Below are 17598 nucleotides of genomic sequence, written 5' to 3'. Positions count from 1 at the left end.
GCACCTCCGCAGCATTGGATAACTTTTTTATTTTATTTGAATCTGATCATGAAACAGTGGTGTGTTCTCACGTGCTCCGGTTCAGTAATATTCATATTTTTATTATTTTTATTGCTAAAGTAACTGCCGATACTGCTGATATGGGTGAATCTATATTGGTGCCCAGGCTTGGTTTTATTTGGAAGAGCCTCAATCTCCTATTGATTTTCATTTCCATATATATAAAGGATGAGGCTATTGAGTGGCAATGCAGACAGAGTCTACATGGGAAAGTTGAAATCCCCTGCATGTTAGCTAGTGGGAAAACCCCCTTTTGGATCTTTACATGTTTCATTTTTGGGTTTAGTATAGTTCAAGTTCAGGGTTCATATCGTTTGTTTATGCTCGGTGAGATAGAAGAGAGTTCAACACATGGAAAAAGGTACCACCCCACTTTTACAGTAGGATTCAGTCTGGATATTGAATGGTCAAAGTGCAATGGCAGGTAACAGACTGCGTGTATGTACATGGAACATTAGAGGGAGCCATAACCCCATTAAAAGGAAGAAGGTACTGTCTTTTTTGAAAAAATAAAATATTGATATTGCCCTGTTGCAAGAAACTCATTTGGATGATAAGGAGCATCTGAAATTACAACAAGGGGGGTTTGGTCAAGTGTTTTTCTCATCATTTACATCCAGAAGTAGAGGTGTAGCAATTCTTGTGAAAAAGAACTTACCACTTAAGGTCTTGAATTGTGTGAAAGATAAATTTGGTCGCATTGTTATAATTAATGGTACTTTACAAGGGCAGAACATCTCCATAATGAATATTTACTTCCCCCCTGCCCACCCCCCTGATTTCCTCACTAAGGTATTTCTAGTCTTTTCAGAATTAAACTCAGACACTGCAGTGGTTGGAGGAGATTTGAATTGTTTGTTGAACCCCCTTATTGATAAGTTTCCCAGCGGTGTTGCTCCACTCTCTCCTCGAGCTAAGTCACTTAAAGCTATTTGTGGTGATCTGGGGTATGCTGATGTTTGGAGAACTTTTCACCCCTCCAACAGAGAGTTCACTTTTTTTCTCTGCACCTCATGGATGTCAGACTAGAATAGATTACTTTTTTATGCCCAGGACATCTTTGCAGTCTGTTTTATCCACTAGGATAGGAAGCATAGTCATATCTGATCATGCAGAGGTGATCCTGGACATAAAACTCAACGGGGCATTCAATCTGTCAATCCTTAACTTCTTATGACTGCAGGGGCAGTATTTAGTAGCTTGGATGAAAGGTGCACAGAGGTGCCCAGAGTAAACGGCCTGCTCCTATGTCATAGTTGCTAATATATGCATATTATTATTAGTATTGGATAGAAAACAGTTGACAGTTCACACCCTGTGTAAATCAAGGAGAGAGAACATCCCTCTCCAAATTCACACAGGAATGTTGCTTTGTCTACACAGACAGTTTCCTGCCGAAACTAACACGTTTTAAAGTGAATACTTGAACAATATTTCTAACATAGAACGTGGACAATGGTCAGAGGCGATCTAAAGAATAAAAATGTCATATGGGTTGTTATTTTGTGATGTCATTAAAAATGTTATAGAGGAAATTCTGTAACTTGAAAAGTATATACACTACATGTACGTAGTCTCCATCCTTTACGTTGTGCATGAAATATAAAACATTATGAATGTTTTTTTGTTAAGATAGGGATGTGATTCTATGAGCCATAACAGATCATTTGTTTTTTATAAACTTTGCACAGTAAGTAGACATGCCCGGAATGTGAGGTCAGAGAGCGTGACGGAACTGTCCCTTTCGACCAGAGTTTATAAAAGGATTGGTAAGGAAATTAACATTTAGACCGGAGAGATGTGTAGCTGCAGTTCACGTCCTAAAAAATGTGAACTTTGAAATCTCAACAGAGACGATAACGTCACCTCCAGGACAATCACTGGTACGGCTGATTAGCTGTCCTAAGTAAAGTATCTAGAAAAGTGAACTTAAGTGGGACCATTCTACTACTCTTCAAACCAACGTATTCTACTACTCTCATCACCAGCTAGAACCATCTACACGGCTGGCTAGCCTATCTTCAAATAAGCAGCTTCAGGAGCGAATGGAAAGTAGAATGAACTCAAGTCAACGGATATAGGAGAGCAACAGAAGAGACGCATGGGGACCCTTTTGGACAATCAGAGCATTACAAGCATGCCGCGAGAAAGGCCCAACCCAACACCCTTTTTAAGTAGATTTGGTTCTGACATAGATACACGGCAAACAAAGACATTGACACGTTAATACATCAATTATTTCTTACTCCAAACGGGCAGCGGTTCATGTGCAAAGTATATGATTACTGTGAGAGTAGTTCCTAAAATGTATCAACGATAAGTGTGTATGTTTATCCTGTGTTATCATTTAGTTAGCTAGTAAATAAATAATTAACCCAATTTGTGTCGTACTGAATTATAAGTAAGGCTGGGCTTTTTGCAGATGCAGGAGGTTACGACTGTTCAGAATGATGATATGATACGATGTTATGATTTAATACATTGACTGTTTTATAGATGTGATAGGTAAAGACCTTTTAGAGTTTAATTTGGGAGATGGTAACTCTTTAAACAACCAATGAGTTAATTGTTACACGATTCATTTAATCAGTTAACAATTAAACATAGTTAGTTGATTAGATAAATAACAGTCATCAGATTAATGAAAGTAAAGTCACGACATCACCAACGAACTGTCATGTCCCAAACACACCAAGACAATTGTGAAGAGGACACTACAACACCTTTTACCCCTCAGTAGACTGAAAAGATTTGGCATGGGTCCCCAGATCCTTAAAAAGTTCAGCAGCTGCACCATTGAGAGCATTCTGACCGGTTGCATCACCGCCTGGTATGGCAACTGCTCGGTATCTGACCGTAAGGCGCTACAGAGGGTAGTGCATACGGCCCAGTACATCACTGGGGCCAAGCTTCCTGACATCCAGGATATATATACTAGGCGGTGTCAGAGGAAGGTCCAAAAAATGTCAAAGACTCCAGTCACCCAAGTCATAGACTGTTCTCTCTGCTACCGCACAGCAAGCAATACCGGAGTGCCAAATCTAGGACCAAAAGGCTCCTTTGCAGACATAAGACTGCTGAACAATTAATCAAATGGCCACCCGGACTATTTCTATTTTACACTGCTGCAACTCGCTGGTTATTATCTATGCATAGTCACTTTACAAATTATCTTTACTAACCTGTACCCCCACACATTGACTCAGTACCAGTACCCCATGTATATAGCCTCATTATTGTTATGTAATTTTCTTGTCTTACTTTTGAAAAAAAATCTTTGAAAAAAATCTATTTTAGTTTATTTAGTAAATATTTTCTTAACTCTTTCTTAAGGGCTTGTAAGTAAGCATTGTAAGGTCACCTGTTGTATAGGACACATGTGACAAATAACATTTTGATTTGATACTGAAGTAGGTTTTACATACAATTGCTGCCGGTTCCTATGTGATCTGACTTGTTAATTCAGAGTCCATTGAGCCGTGAGGCAGCAGGAGCAGAAAGAAAATGATATTCATATATAATTATATAGAAAGGCTACCCCAGCCTACCCCAGTCTCTCTAATGACTCTCATCTCTGTTAGACACACTCCTAATGTCTGTAATAGAGGGGTGTTTTATGGCCTCCACAAACACACACACACACATTGAGCCAGGCACATGGTCCCTCTTGTCTCCATGACTGCAGGCCTGTGATCCCCTCAGAGCAGTGAGGGCTGACCTGAAGGCAGTAATGGCTCTCTAGTAAAACACAAGTAAGGCTGTAAGAGAGTGGCTCCATTCCCCCCAGCGTCTGGGCTCTCAGGTCTGGCATATGTATACACACACATATATTCACACAAATGGGCATTTCTTTGTATGAGGCAGTGGGATAGAGGATGTTAGAGTCTTGACGTGGTTACTGTTCTCTGGGTTTGATTGGGCCCCTTCCTGTCACTAGTGGCACTGTGCCTTAAAGAGGTGTGCTGCCAGGTTGGGGGAGAGGGTTGGTGGCCCTGGGGCCTCTGGATTGTGACTGCTCTGTTGTGTGGTTCTCTGTCATTCAGGAAACAGCGTGACCAGACCAATGGGTAGAGAGAGAGGTTAACAATAGAAGGTCTATGAGAAGAGAGGACTACCAGCCCCAGGCTCAGTGTCTGACTGGGGAAGTAGATGAGAGCAGAGAGAGAGATGAGATGAAAGAGAGGAGTGCTGGAATAAGGAGGTCAGGTCAGGAGTGTCGAGCCTGCCAGGCTGAATGATGACCCTAAAGGGCAGACAGGTGTGTGTGTGTGTGTGTGTGTGTGTGTGTGTGTGTGTGTGTGTGTGTGTGTGTGTGTGTGTGTGTGTGTGTGTGTGTGTGTGTGTGTGTGTGTGTGTGTGTGTGTGTGTGTGTGTGTGTGGCGAAACTGTAGTAGTAACACTTGGCCGACCCATAGGTCATGTTCTCAGGCAGTGTGGGTTCACAACAGAGCACACATGACAACACTTTTCCCCCTTACTCACCATATCATAACAGTGGCCCTTTGGCCAACAATGGTGTTTTCACCTTGTTCAGTCTATGGTTGTGAGTGACGTCGTAGCATTTGTTTCTAATTCCATGGGACTGGAGTAGGGGGAATTAAATCTCTTCATCGCTCAATCCCCCACACTACTCTGACTCATCTGCATTCAGAGAGGGGGGTGGTGCTAGAGTTAATGACCCCCCCCCCCCCCCCCCCCGCTGTAGCAGCAGCAGCGGTAGCAGTGGTAGCAGCAGCGGTAGCAGTGGTAGCAGTGGTAGCGGCAGCAGTGGTAGCAGCAGTGGTAGCAGCAGCAGTGGTAGCAGCGGTAGCATCAGCGGTAGCGGCAGCAGTGGTAGCAGCAGCGGTAGCAGCGGTAGCAGTGGTAGCAGTGGCAGCAGTGGTAGCAGTGGCAGCAGTGGTAGCAGCAGCAGTGGTAGCAGCGGTAGCAGTGGTAGCAGCAGCAGTGGTAGCAGCGGTAGTAGCGGTAGCGGCAGCAGTGGTATCGGCAGCAGCGGTAGCAGTGGTAGCAGCAGCAGCGGTAGCAGTGGTAGCAGCAGCAGTGGTAGCAGCAGCAGTGGTAGCAGTGGTAGCAGCAGCAGTGGTAGCAGCAGTGGTAGCAGCGGTAGCAGTGGTAGCAGCAGCAGTGGTAGCAGCGGTAGTAGCGGTAGCGGCAGCAGTGGTATCGGCAGCAGCGGTAGCAGTGGTAGCGGCAGCAGCGGTAGCAGTGGTAGCGGTAGCGGCAGCAGTGGTAGCTGCAGTGGTAGCGGCAGCAGCGGTAGCAGTGGTAGCGGCAGCAGTGGTAGCAGTGGTAGCTGCAGCAGTGGTAGCAGCGGTAGCGGCAGCAGCAGCGGTAGCGGCGGTAGCAGCGGTAGCAGTGGCAGCGGTAGCAGTGGTAGCGGCGGCAGCAGCGGTAGCGGCGGCAGCAGCGGTAGCAGTGGCAGCGGGAGCAGCGGTAGCAGTGGTAGCGGCGGTGGCGGTGGTAGCGGCGGGGGCGGTAGCAGTGGCAGCAGCAGCAGTAGCAGCAGCGGTAGCAGCAGCAGGAACAGCAGATGAGAGCCATTGGCTTTCTGGCCCTCCCCTCCTCCCACACAATAGAGCTGATTGTCCGCGCAAGACAGACAGACAGAGAGACAGACAGAGGGGGCTTTACTGTGGGTAGCGTTCCCCCGCCATATGCCCTGTCTCCGCTGGAATGTGATTATCTTCACGCACTACGGACTGGAAACACAGAGAAGAGAGGAAGGAAAGAAAGGAGGAAGTGGAGAGAGAGAGAGAGAGAGAGAGAGAGAGAATGAGGCGAAAGCAGCTTAGCGCAAGCCTGAACCTGCCTATGTGTGTCTGGGAGAGATAGAGGAACGGAGGGAATGAGAGAGGGAGGAGAAAGAGGAACGGCGGGAATGAGAGAGGGAGAGGTCGCTTTTCTCTTCATTCTGGCTGTTGTGTAACAAGGAGAAGGATATCCGATCATCTATGTGAACGGTAGCTGTCGACTCTGACACACAGACCCAGTCTTGACTAGCGGAAGCCTGGTCTCAGGTCAGTGGATTTTTCTCTTTTAGAAGGACTGAAGCTCTGTAGTACTGTAGCCATCTAGAGCCACAACGCTGTGTTCACAGCTGTAGTAGACAGACAGGTGTTTATCACCAGTCCCAGAGCAGAGAGAGGACTAGTGTACTGCTACCGAATAATGAGGTAAACTGTGGAGTTGTTGTTAGTCTGGTGACACACAGAGCGTGTTTGTGTGTGTGTGTGTTGTGGCTGTACTGGGGGTAGGAGGGTTATTGAGGCACTCGCAGGCTTTGTTGGGTGAACACCCCACAGCTGCAGCCTCTCTCAGTAGAACACAACTGCAGTACACATGCAAAACACACACATGTGATTCGCATACATGCATACTAACACACACATGGAGGATGACTGCAGTTATCTTTCTTGGCCATCCTTGGCTGAAGCCCTTATCTGTCCCTGTGGTGTGCTGTAGCAGAGGTGTTAGCCTCACCGGCTGCATGTAGCCTGCTGTAGCTGAAGCTTCTAGCTCACCCTGCTGTTTGTGCTGTATCACAGGCTGTCAGACTCAACATGTTTAGCTTCAACTATTACCTTTTCCCTTGTGTTTGTGAAGCCATCAACTCTTTCTGCTGTGTAGGCTGAACTCCAGCTCTACCTGATAGCGTTAGATACGCTAACAGCTGAAACCATTACTTGGTCAAATACAGCTGTAGCTGTGGACTTATAACTTCCATGCTGAGACTGAACTCTTAGTGGTCCCTGTTGTGTAGTTGCGACAGGCATGCAGGGAGTCTCAGGGGCGACTCTGGGGCTCCGCTTTGGCCCTGTCCCAGACTCCCATGACTCAGGGCTGAAGGCTGGGAGTTCAGACTAGGAGGGGTTGGGGTGAGTGGGGGCAGGGAGGCTGCTGGGGCGGGAGGGAGGCTGCTGGGGAGGGAGGGAGGCTGCTGGGGAGGGAGGGAGGGAGGCTGCTGGGGAGGGAGGGAGGGAGGCTGCTGGGGAGGGAGGGAGGGAGGCTGCTGGGGTGGGAGGGAGGGAGGCTGCTGGGGAGGGAGGGAGGGAGGCTGCTGGGGAGGGAGGGAGGGAGGCTGCTGGGGAGGGAGGGAGGGAGGCTGCTGGGGAGGGAGGGAGGGAGGCTGCTGGGGTGGGAGGGAGGGAGGCTGCTGGGGCGGGAGGGAGGCTGCTGGGGAGGGAGGGAGGGAGGCTGCTGGGGCGGGAGGGAGGCTGCTGGGGAGGGAGGGAGGCTGCTGGGGAGGGAGGGAGGCCCACTGTGACCAGAAATGAGATTAAACTGAGGGAGCAGCACATCTAAAGAGGAGCAGAGAGGGGAGGGGTGTTAAGACCTTTATCAGACAACACAATGAATGCAGCACTGTTTGTGTGTGTGTGTGTTGTCAGGGGTTCAGCAGTGGTTGTCAGGGGTTCGGCAGTGGTTGTCAGGGGTTCGGCAGTGGTTGTCAGGGGTTCGGCAGTGGTTGTCAGGGGTTCGGCAGTGGTTGTCAGGGGTTCGGCAGTGGTTGTCAGGGGTTCGGCAGTGGTTGTCAGGGGTTCGGCAGTGGTTGTCAGGGGTTCGGCAGTGATTGTCAGAGGTTCAGCAGTGGTTGTCAGGGGTTCGGCAGTGGTTGTCAGGGGTTCGGCAGTGATTGTCAGGGGTTCAGCAGTGTTTGGTTTGATCTCCACCTCTTCTCTCTTCCTCATGTTCACACTTTTCATCCCCCTTTTAACTCCAGGGCCAGAATACACAGTCAGATTACACAGCCGGAATACAGCAGCACCATAGTCATCAGTTTCTTTGGTAGAGGGTGTCATTGAGCTCTGTGGAGCTTTGTCTTTCACTGTGTTGGAACGAGAGAGAGCATGAGGATGCTTATGATACTGACTGACACTATGGCACTCTCCTATGAAGTGCCCAATCAAACAAATAGTTAGCTGAGTGGGTTGGATCAATGAGGATGTCCTTCTGTAAAGTTTTAGAATAGACCTAAGTTAAGTTGACTTAGGGGAACAAGACAGCAAATAAGTAAGTATGAAAGAGGAACTTCAGATGTGGTGGGGAATGTCAAACATAATGAAACCATGTTTTAGTGTTCAACTCATCCTTTTGTGACACAGTGAGCAGCACAGAATATGGATCTCACTCTCTCACTCTCTTTCACACTCACGCACACACACACACACACACACACATACACACACGCACGCACACACGCACGCACGCACGCACGCACGCACACACACACACACACACACACACACACACACACACACATATTAACACCCTAGCCTCCAGGCCTGCTTCCAGGCTGCATGTAGATATCTGGAACATTCTGTGCATGCTCTCCTCTTCCACTGTGAGGATTGCTGAAGGGTTCACTGCCTCCAGTCATTCATGTTGAACTCAATCATTTCCCTAGTCCTTCATGCTTTCACACATGCTGTTTCATTGATATTTTATTGGATTCTTTTCATCGTGTGTGTGTGTGTGTGTGTGTGTGTGTGTGTGTGTGTGTGTGTGTGTGTGTGTGTGTGTGTGTGTGTGTGTGTGTGTGTGTGTGTGTGTGTGTGTGTGTGTGTGTGTGTGTGTGTGTGTGTGTGTGTGTGTGTCAGAGAGAGAGAGAGCAAAGAGGAGGGAAAGAGAGAGAGGATAAAGAGACACCCTATGGCATTGTGACCAGACATTCTCACTGAACTGAACACAATGTGAGACTTCAGCTGTGTGTGTATACTGTAGACCCAAAATAGGCAGACCAGCATTTGTTGTTGTAGCCATTTGTTATTATTAAGCAATACAGCCAAAGGGGTTGTGGTATATGGCCAATATACCACAGCTAAGGACTGTTCTTAAGCACGACGCAACATGGAGTGCCTGGATACAGCCCTTAGCCGTGGAATATTGGCCATATACCACAAACCCCCAAGGTGCCTTATTTCTATTATAAACTGGTTACCAATGTAATTACAGCAGTAAAAATACATGTTTTTTCATACCCATGGTATACGGTTTGATATACCACGGCTGTCAGCCAATCAGCATTCAGGGCTCGAACCACTCAGTTTATAACATGCAATATACAATAAGTCTCTATTATTGAAGTGTATCACATAACCAGCACTAAATGGAGTCTGTGTAATATATCTGGGTTATTTATGACCAGAGAGCCAGACTGGTCTACTAGCCCATTGGGAATCAATCAGATGTGAAGACTGTGAATGGCTGGTAATATTGATTGACACATTTCAGAGCCTCCATCCCACAGCTGTTGCATGTTTCCTACAGGCCTGACAGATTGATTAGAGAAGAGTCCAACACCCACTGTCTGTCTGGGATTGGAGAGAGGGGAGGGAGGGTGAGAGGGGAAGAGAGAGAAAGAGAGAGTGTGATGTGAAGTGTGGGATTCTGGGCAGCGGCGACAAAGCACGAGAGAGAGAAAGAGATGATGCCTGCCTGTCAATGTTATCACCTAATCAGAGTTCCTATACTGATCTCTTCCCCCAGTGTTCAGATCCTATACTGATCTCTTCCCCCAGTGTTCAGATCCTATATTGAGCTCTTCCCCCAGTGTTCAGATCCTATACTGATCTCTTCCCCCAGTGTTCAGATCCTATACTGATCTCTTCCCCCAGTGTTCAGATCCTATATTGAGCTCTTCCCCCAGTGTTCAGATCCTATATTGAGCTATTCCCCCAGTGTTCAGATCCTATACTGATCTCTTCCCCCAGTGTTCAGATCCTATACTGATCTCTTCCCCCAGTGTTCAGATCCTATACTGATCTCTTCCCCCAGTGTTCAGATCCTATACTGATCTCTTCCCCCAGTGTTCAGATCCTATATTGAGCTCTTCCCTCAGTGTTCAGATCCTATATTGAGCTCTTCCCCCAGTGTGCAGATCCTATACTGATCTCTTCCCCCAGTGTTCAGATCCTATACTGATCTCTTCCCCCAGTGTTCAGATCCTATACTGATCTCTTCCCCCAGTGTTCAGATCCTATACTGATCTCTTCCCCCAGTGTTCAGATCCTATATTGATCTCTTCCCCCAGTGTTCAGATTCTATATTGATCTCTTCCCCCAGTGTTCAGAGTTCATCCACTCCTGTGTCTGGTTAGATCTTCATTATTGTCTCTCCGTCAGGTACGAAGTTAATTTCACACCTGCATAGATAATAGCCTGGAGATCTCTCTGATATGGACTCCTTCTGTGTTCTCCGCCCTGTTATAACTCCTTCGTTCCCTCCTGCTTTTTCTCTCTCTCACTTTCTCTTTCTCTCTGTCTCGTCTTTGTCTACCTCTCGCTCTCTCTACCTCAATCACTCACTCACTCTCTCTCTACCTCTCGCACTCTCTCTCTGTCTGTGATTGTAATCCCTGTAATGTTATACCAGACACATCCCTCTAATGTTATGACATGAAGTGTTTAGCAGGGGGGGCGTTCAGGTTCACCTCTTCAGGTCACTGTGTTCCTCATTAGAGCTGTGTTCGACATCCTGCAGAGACCATGTTTGTTGTTGTACCAGACTGGTTCATTGAACACCCTGTAATGTTAATGTGGATGTGACTGGGCCTATGACCTCTCTCTCTCTCTCTCTCTCTGTGTGTGTGTGTGTGTGTGTGTGTGTTTGTGTGTGTGTGTGTGTGTGTGTGTGTGTGTGTGTGTGTGTGTGTGTGTGTGTGTGTGTGTGTGTGTGTGTGTGTGTGTGTGTGTGTGTGTGTGTGTGTGTTTGTGTTTGCAAAACTCTATAATTGTTCGTATTTATTTTGGAGAGACAAGAGAGGGGCTCATCTGGTCCCTATCTTCCCCAAACAGCAGACACACTCTCTGATTGGAGGGATGTGACTGGGCATATTAGCGATCTCTATTATGAAAAATCACTTCCTGGTTTATGCAGAGAAGTGATGCAAACGAGGTCTAAGTTACTTACTGTCTACTAATGATCATGTCCTTACTGTGGAGGGATATGGTATTCTCTGTCTTCTGGTGGCATTTTATCAGGATAGAAACGGTTTTAACGAAATTCATGTTTTATTTTAATGGAGTAGAACAACGCAAATCAAATCAAATGTTATTGGTCACATACACATGGTTAGCAGATGGTATTGGTCACATATACATGGTTAGCAGATGGTATCGGTCACATACACATGGTTAACAGATGGTATCGGTCACATACACATGGTTAGCAGATGGTATCGGTCACATACACATGGTTAGCAGATGGTATCGGTCACATACACATGGTTAACAGATGGTATCGGTCACATACACATGGTTAGCAGATGGTATCGGTCACATACACATGGTTAGCAGATGGTATCGGTCACATACACATGGTTAGCAGATGGTATCGGTCACATACACATGGTTAACAGATGGTATCGGTCACATACACATGGTTAGCAGATGGTACAGCGAGTGTAGCGACATGCTTGTGCATCTAGATCCGACAGTGCAGCAGTATCTAACAGAAAATATCAGCAATTCCACAACAAAACCTAATACACACAAGTAAAGAAATGGGATAAGAATATACTGTATAATATAAAATATATGGATGAGCAGTGACAGAGAGGCTAAGATGCAATAGATGGTATAGATTAGACTATGTAGTACACAGTATACAGTATATACATATGGGATAAGTAATGCGAGATATGTAACATTATTAAAGTGGCGTTATTAAAGTGACTACTGTTCCATTTATTAAAGTGGCCCATGATATCAAGTCTGTAAGTAGGCAGCTGCCTCTCTGTGCTAGTGATGGCTGTTTAACAATCTGATGGCCTTGAGATTGAAGCTGTTTTTGCGACTTCTTCGCCACACTATCTGTGTGGCTGGACCATTTCAGTTTGTCGGTGATATGTACACCTAGGAACTTAACTTTCCACTTTCTCCACTGCTGTCCCACGATCATCTCTTTTGTTTTGCTGACATTGAGTGAGAGGTTATTTTACACATTCTGAGAGCCCTCACCTCCTCCCTGTAGGCTGTCTCGTCATTGTTGGTAATCAAGCCTACCACTGTTGTGTCGTCTGCAAACTTAATGATTGAGTTGGAGGCATGCATGGCCACGCAGTTGTGGGTGAACAGGGAGTACAGGAGGGGGCTGAGAACGCACCCTTGTGGGGCCCCAGTGTTGAGGGTCAGCGGAGGTACCTTCACCACCTGGGGGCGGCCCATCAGGAAGTCCAGGACCCAATTGCACAGGGTGGGGTCGAGACTCAGGATCTCCAGCTTGATGAGCTTGGAGGGTACTATAGTGTTGAATGCTGAGCTGTAGTCAATGAACAACATTCTTACATAGGTATTCCTCTTGTCCAGATGGGATAGGGCAGTGTGCAGTGTCATGGCGATTGCATCGTCTGTGAACCTATTGGGGCGGTAAGCAAATTGAAGTGGGTCTAGGGTGACAGGTAGAATGGAGGTGATCCTTGACTAGTCTCTCAAAACACTTCATAATGACAGAAGTGAGTGCTACGGAGCGATAGTCATTTAGTTCAGTTAACTTTGCTTTCTTGGAACAGGAACAATGGTGGCCAACTTGAAGCATGTGGGGACAGCAGATTGGGATAGGGATTGATTGAATATGTCCATAAACACACCAACCCGCTGGTCTGCACATGCTCTGAGGATGCAGCTAGGGATGCCGTCTGGGCTGGCAGCCTTGCGAGGGTTAACACGTTTAAATGTTTTACTCAAGAAGTTGTTTAGTTTGTCTGGAAGCAAGACGTCGATGTCCGCGACATAGCTGGTTTTCTGTTTGTAATCCGTGATTGTCTGTAGACCCTGCCACACACATTCTCGTGTTTGAGCTGTTGAATTGCGACTCCACTTTGTCTCTATACTGACGTTTTGTTTGAGTGCCATACGTAGGGAATAACTACACTGTTTGTGTTCGACCATATTCCCAGTTGCCTTGCCATGATTAAATGCGGTGAAACGTGCTTTCAGTTTAGCACGAATGCTGTCATTAATCCACGGTTTCTGGTTAGGGAAGGTTTTAATAGTCACAGTAGGTACAACATCTCCTGTACACTTCCTTATAAACTCACCCACTGAGTCAGCGTATACGTCAATGTTATTCTCTGAAGCTACCCGGAACATATCCCAGTCCACGTGATCAAAACAATCTTAAAGCGTCGAACCCGATTGGTCAGACCAGTGTTGGAAAGACCTAAGCACTGGCGCTTCCTGTTTTATTTTCTGCCTATAGGAAGGGAGTAACAAGATGGAGTCATGGTCAGATTTGCCAAAAGGAGGGCGGGGGAGGGCCTTGTATGCATCGCGGAATTTAGAGTAGCAATGGTCGAGTGTGTTACTCGCTCGTGTACTGTATTCGATATCCTGATAGAATTTAGGTAGCCTTGTTCTCAAATTTGCTTTGTTAAAATCCCTACTACAATAAATGCAGCCTCAGGATACATGGTTTCCAGTTTGCATAAAGTCCAGTGAAGTTCCTTGAGCGCCGTCTTTGTATCAGCTTGAGGGGGATATACACGGCTGTGACTAACCAAGAAGAGTTCTCTTGGGAGATAATACGGTCGGCATTTGATTGTGAAGTATTCTAGGTCAGGTGAACAAAAGAACTTGAGTTCCTGTATGTTGTTACGATTACACCATGAGTCATTAATCATGAAACATACACCCCCGCCCTTCTTCTTATTGGAGAGATGTTTATTACTGTCGGCACGATGCACTGAAAATCCCATTGGCTGTACTGACTCCGATAGCATATCCCAAGCTAGCCATGTTTCCGTGAAACAGTATGTTACAATCTGCAAGTTCCCCTCTGCGTAGTTGAGTTTGTCATGTTTCTAATGCAGTGGTCAGGTCAGCTATTAGATTTGTGCCTGATTGAGATAATACCAGATCTCGTGCCTCTGATGACCTGATGTGAGAGCGAGAGAGAGAGAGAGTGACACATTATCTCAAACACACACAACTCCAGTCTGTCCCTGGCCCCTCCCACACCTGATTACACCTGCAAATCAAATCAAATGTATGTATATAGCCCTTCGTACATCAGCTGATATCTCAAAGTGCTGTACAGAAACCCAGCCTAAAACCCCAAACAGCAAGCAATGCAGGTGTAGAAGCACGGTGGATAGGAAAAACTCCCTAGAAAGGCCAAAACCTTGGAAGAAACCTAGAGAGGAACCAGTCTATGAGGGGTGGCCAGTCCTCTTCTGGCTGTGCCGGGTGGAGATTATAACAGAACATGGCCAAGATATTCAAATGTTCATAAATGACCAGCATGGTCAAATAATAATAATCACAGTAGTTGTCGAGGGTGCAGCAAGTCAGCACCTCAGGAGTAAATGTCAGTTGGCTTTTCATAGCCGATCATTAAGAGTATCTCTACCGCTCCTGCTGTCTCTAGAGAGTTGAAAACAGCAGATCTGGGACAGGTAGCACGTCCGGAGAACAGGTCAGGGTTCCATAACCTGCAGCATCCTGGGAACCAGTTGTACAATGACAGACAGGGAGGGAGGGCAGAGCCTTGAGGTTAAACAACACAAACACAGCAATGCAGCAACCACCACTAGATGAGGAAACCTGCAGCGTAGGACAGGACCAAACTAACTAACTTCCTGTGATCTGCTTTTCTGGTCAAACTGGGACATGGAGAGGCAGTGTAGTACAGAGATGCAGCAGGGGAAACACAGCCACATTGGAGAAGAGATTACTCAGGAACTGTCCAGATAGTTTTGTTGAGTATTGTTTACTTTTAATAACTGCAAACACCCACACACCCTGTCAGATATATCCCGAAATACATTGCTTCCTGCTGAGGAAAAGTAACTTTATGTAAATATGTAGAACAGCAACTGTACATAATGATGTACATGTTATCTTTCTGTAGGTTATGTCCTATGTTCAGATGCTGTCAATAATGCTTGTCAATGACACAGTAACTCTGCTCAGCCACAGTATTTGCTGTCACTGCACGTATTGCTGTATTGCTGCATGTATTACTGTATTGCTGCTTGTATTGCTGTATTGCTGCATGTATTACTATATTGCTTCATGTATTACTGTACTGCTGCATGTATTACTGTATTGATGCATGTATTAACCGTATTGATGCATGTATTAACCGTATTGATGCATGTATTAACCGTATTGTTGCATGTATTAACTGTATTGATGCATGTATTAACCGTATTGTTGCATGTATTAACCGTATTGATGCATTTATTAACTGTAATGCTGCATGTATTAACTGTACTGTTGCATGTATTAACCGTATTGATGCATTTATTAACCGTATTGTTGCATGTATTAACTGTATTGTTGCATGTATTAACCGTATTGTTGCATGTAATACTGTACTGTTGCATGTATTAACCGTATTGATGCATGTATTAACCGTATTGTTGCATGTATTAACCGTATTGATGCATTTATTAACTGTATTGCTGCATGTATTAACTGTACTGTTGCATGTATTAACCGTATTGATGCATGTATTAACTGTACTGCTACATGTATTACTGTATTGCTACATGTGTTACTGTATTGCTACATGTGTTACTGTATTGCTGCATGTGTTACTGTATTGCTACATGTGTTACTGTATTGCTACATGTATTATTGTATTGCTGCATGTGTTACTGTATTGCTACATGTATTACTGTATTGCTACATGTGTTACTGTATTGCTGCATGTGTTACTGTATTGCTGCATGTGTTACTGTATTGCTACATGTATTACTGTATTGCTACATGTATTACTGTATTGCTACATGTGTTACTGTATTGCTACATGTGTTACTGTATTGCTGCATGTGTTACTGTATTGCTACATGTGTTACTGTATTGCTACATGTATTATTGTATTGCTGCATGTGTTACTGTATTGCTGCATGTGTTACTGTATTGCTACATGTATTACTGTATTGCTACATGTGTTACTGTACTGCTACATGTGTTACTGTACTGCTACATGTGTTACTGTATTGCTGCGTGTGTTACTGTATTGCTACATGTATTACTGTATTTCTGCATGTGTTACTGTACTGCTACATGTATTATTGTATTGCTGCATGTGTTACTGTATTGCTACATGTGTTACTGTATTGCTACATGTATTACTGTATTGCTACATGTGTTACTGTATTGCTACATGTGTTACTGTATTGCTACATGTGTTACTGTATTGCTACATGTATTACTGTATTGCTGCGTGTATTACTGTATTGCTGCGTGTGTTACTGTATTGCTGCATGTGTTACTGTATTGCTGCATGTGTTACTGTATTGCTACATGTATTATTGTATTGCTGCATGTGTTACTGTATTGCTACATGTATTACTGTATTGCTACATGTGTAACTGTATTGCTACATGTATTACTGTATTGCTGCATGTATTACTGTATTGCTGCGTGTGTTACTGTATTGCTACATGTATTACTGTATTGCTGCATGTATTGCTGTATTGCTACATGTATTACTGTATTGCTGCATGTATTACTGTATTGCTGCGTGTGTTACTGTATTGCTGCATGTGTTACTGTATTGCTACATGTGTTACTGTATTGCTGCATGTGTTACTGTATTGCTACATGTGTTACTGTATTGCTACATGTGTTACTGTATTGCTACATGTATTACTGTATTGCTACATGTATTACTGTATTGCTACATGTGTTACTGTATTGCTACATGTATTACTGTATTGCTACATGTGTTACTGTATTGCTACATGTGTTACTGTATTGCTGCATGTGTTACTGTATTGCTACATGTGTTACTGTATTGCTACATGTATTATTGTATTGCTGCATGTGTTACTGTATTGCTACATGTATTACTGTATTGCTACATGTGTTACTGTACTGCTACATGTGTTACTGTATTGCTGCGTGTGTTACTGTATTGCTACATGTATTGCTGCATGTTTTACTGTACTGCTACATGTATTATTGTATTGCTGCATGTGTTACTGTATTGCTACATGTGTTACTGTATTGCTACATGTATTACTGTATTGCTACATGTGTTACTGTATTGCTACATGTGTTACTGTATTGCTGCATGTGTTACTGTATTGCTACATGTGTTACTGTATTGCTACATGTATTATTGTATTGCTGCATGTATTACTGTATTGCTGCATGTGTTATTGTATTGCTGCATGTGTTACTGTATTGCTGCATGTGTTACTGTATTGCTGCATGTATTATTGTATTGCTTCATGTGTTACTGTATTGCTGCATGTGTTACTGTATTGCTACATGTATTACTGTATTGCTGCATGTGTTACTGTATTGCTGCATGTGTTACTGTATTGCTGCATGCATTTCTGTATTGCTGCATGTGTTACTGTATTACTGCATGTATTAAATGTTTTGAAATGGGTATATGTAATCAGGGCCAGTGTCCTCTCACTGCAGGGACATGATGAGTGTACGGCACTAGAAATGAATGGAGTGTGCGCGCACACACAATAACACACAGGGCGGTAGATGGCGGCAGGTTTGCCTAGCGGTTAGAGAGGCGAGCCAGCAACCGGGAGGTTGCCAGTTCTGGTATCAAATCCTAGATGCCATT

At 45.0% G+C, this 17598-nt stretch overlaps 1 protein-coding gene across 5 annotated transcripts in view; it reads left to right on the top strand.

The window, feature by feature from the left end:
• The window catches only part of LOC139584478 (FYVE, RhoGEF and PH domain-containing protein 4-like), a 103445-nt gene that overhangs the window by 38042 nt on the left and 47805 nt on the right, over positions 1–17598 (top strand). For 2 of the 5 annotated variants that reach the window (XM_071416392.1, XM_071416390.1), the window contains exon 1: positions 5664–6077. The exons of 2 other annotated variants lie outside the window; for them this stretch is intronic. The gene's annotated coding sequence lies outside the window, so the exon portion shown is untranslated. Of the gene's footprint in view, positions 1–5663; positions 6078–14467; positions 14755–17598 lie in introns of those variants that run through there. One more of the 5 variants, XM_071416393.1, reaches the window with a different exon arrangement.

This window comes from Salvelinus alpinus, chromosome 9 (genome assembly GCF_045679555.1).
Source record: "Salvelinus alpinus chromosome 9, SLU_Salpinus.1, whole genome shotgun sequence".
Lineage (NCBI taxonomy): Eukaryota > Metazoa > Chordata > Actinopteri > Salmoniformes > Salmonidae > Salvelinus > Salvelinus alpinus.
The sequence above is the reverse complement of the archived record's forward strand: the minus strand, read 5'-3'. Positions and strand labels throughout refer to the sequence as shown.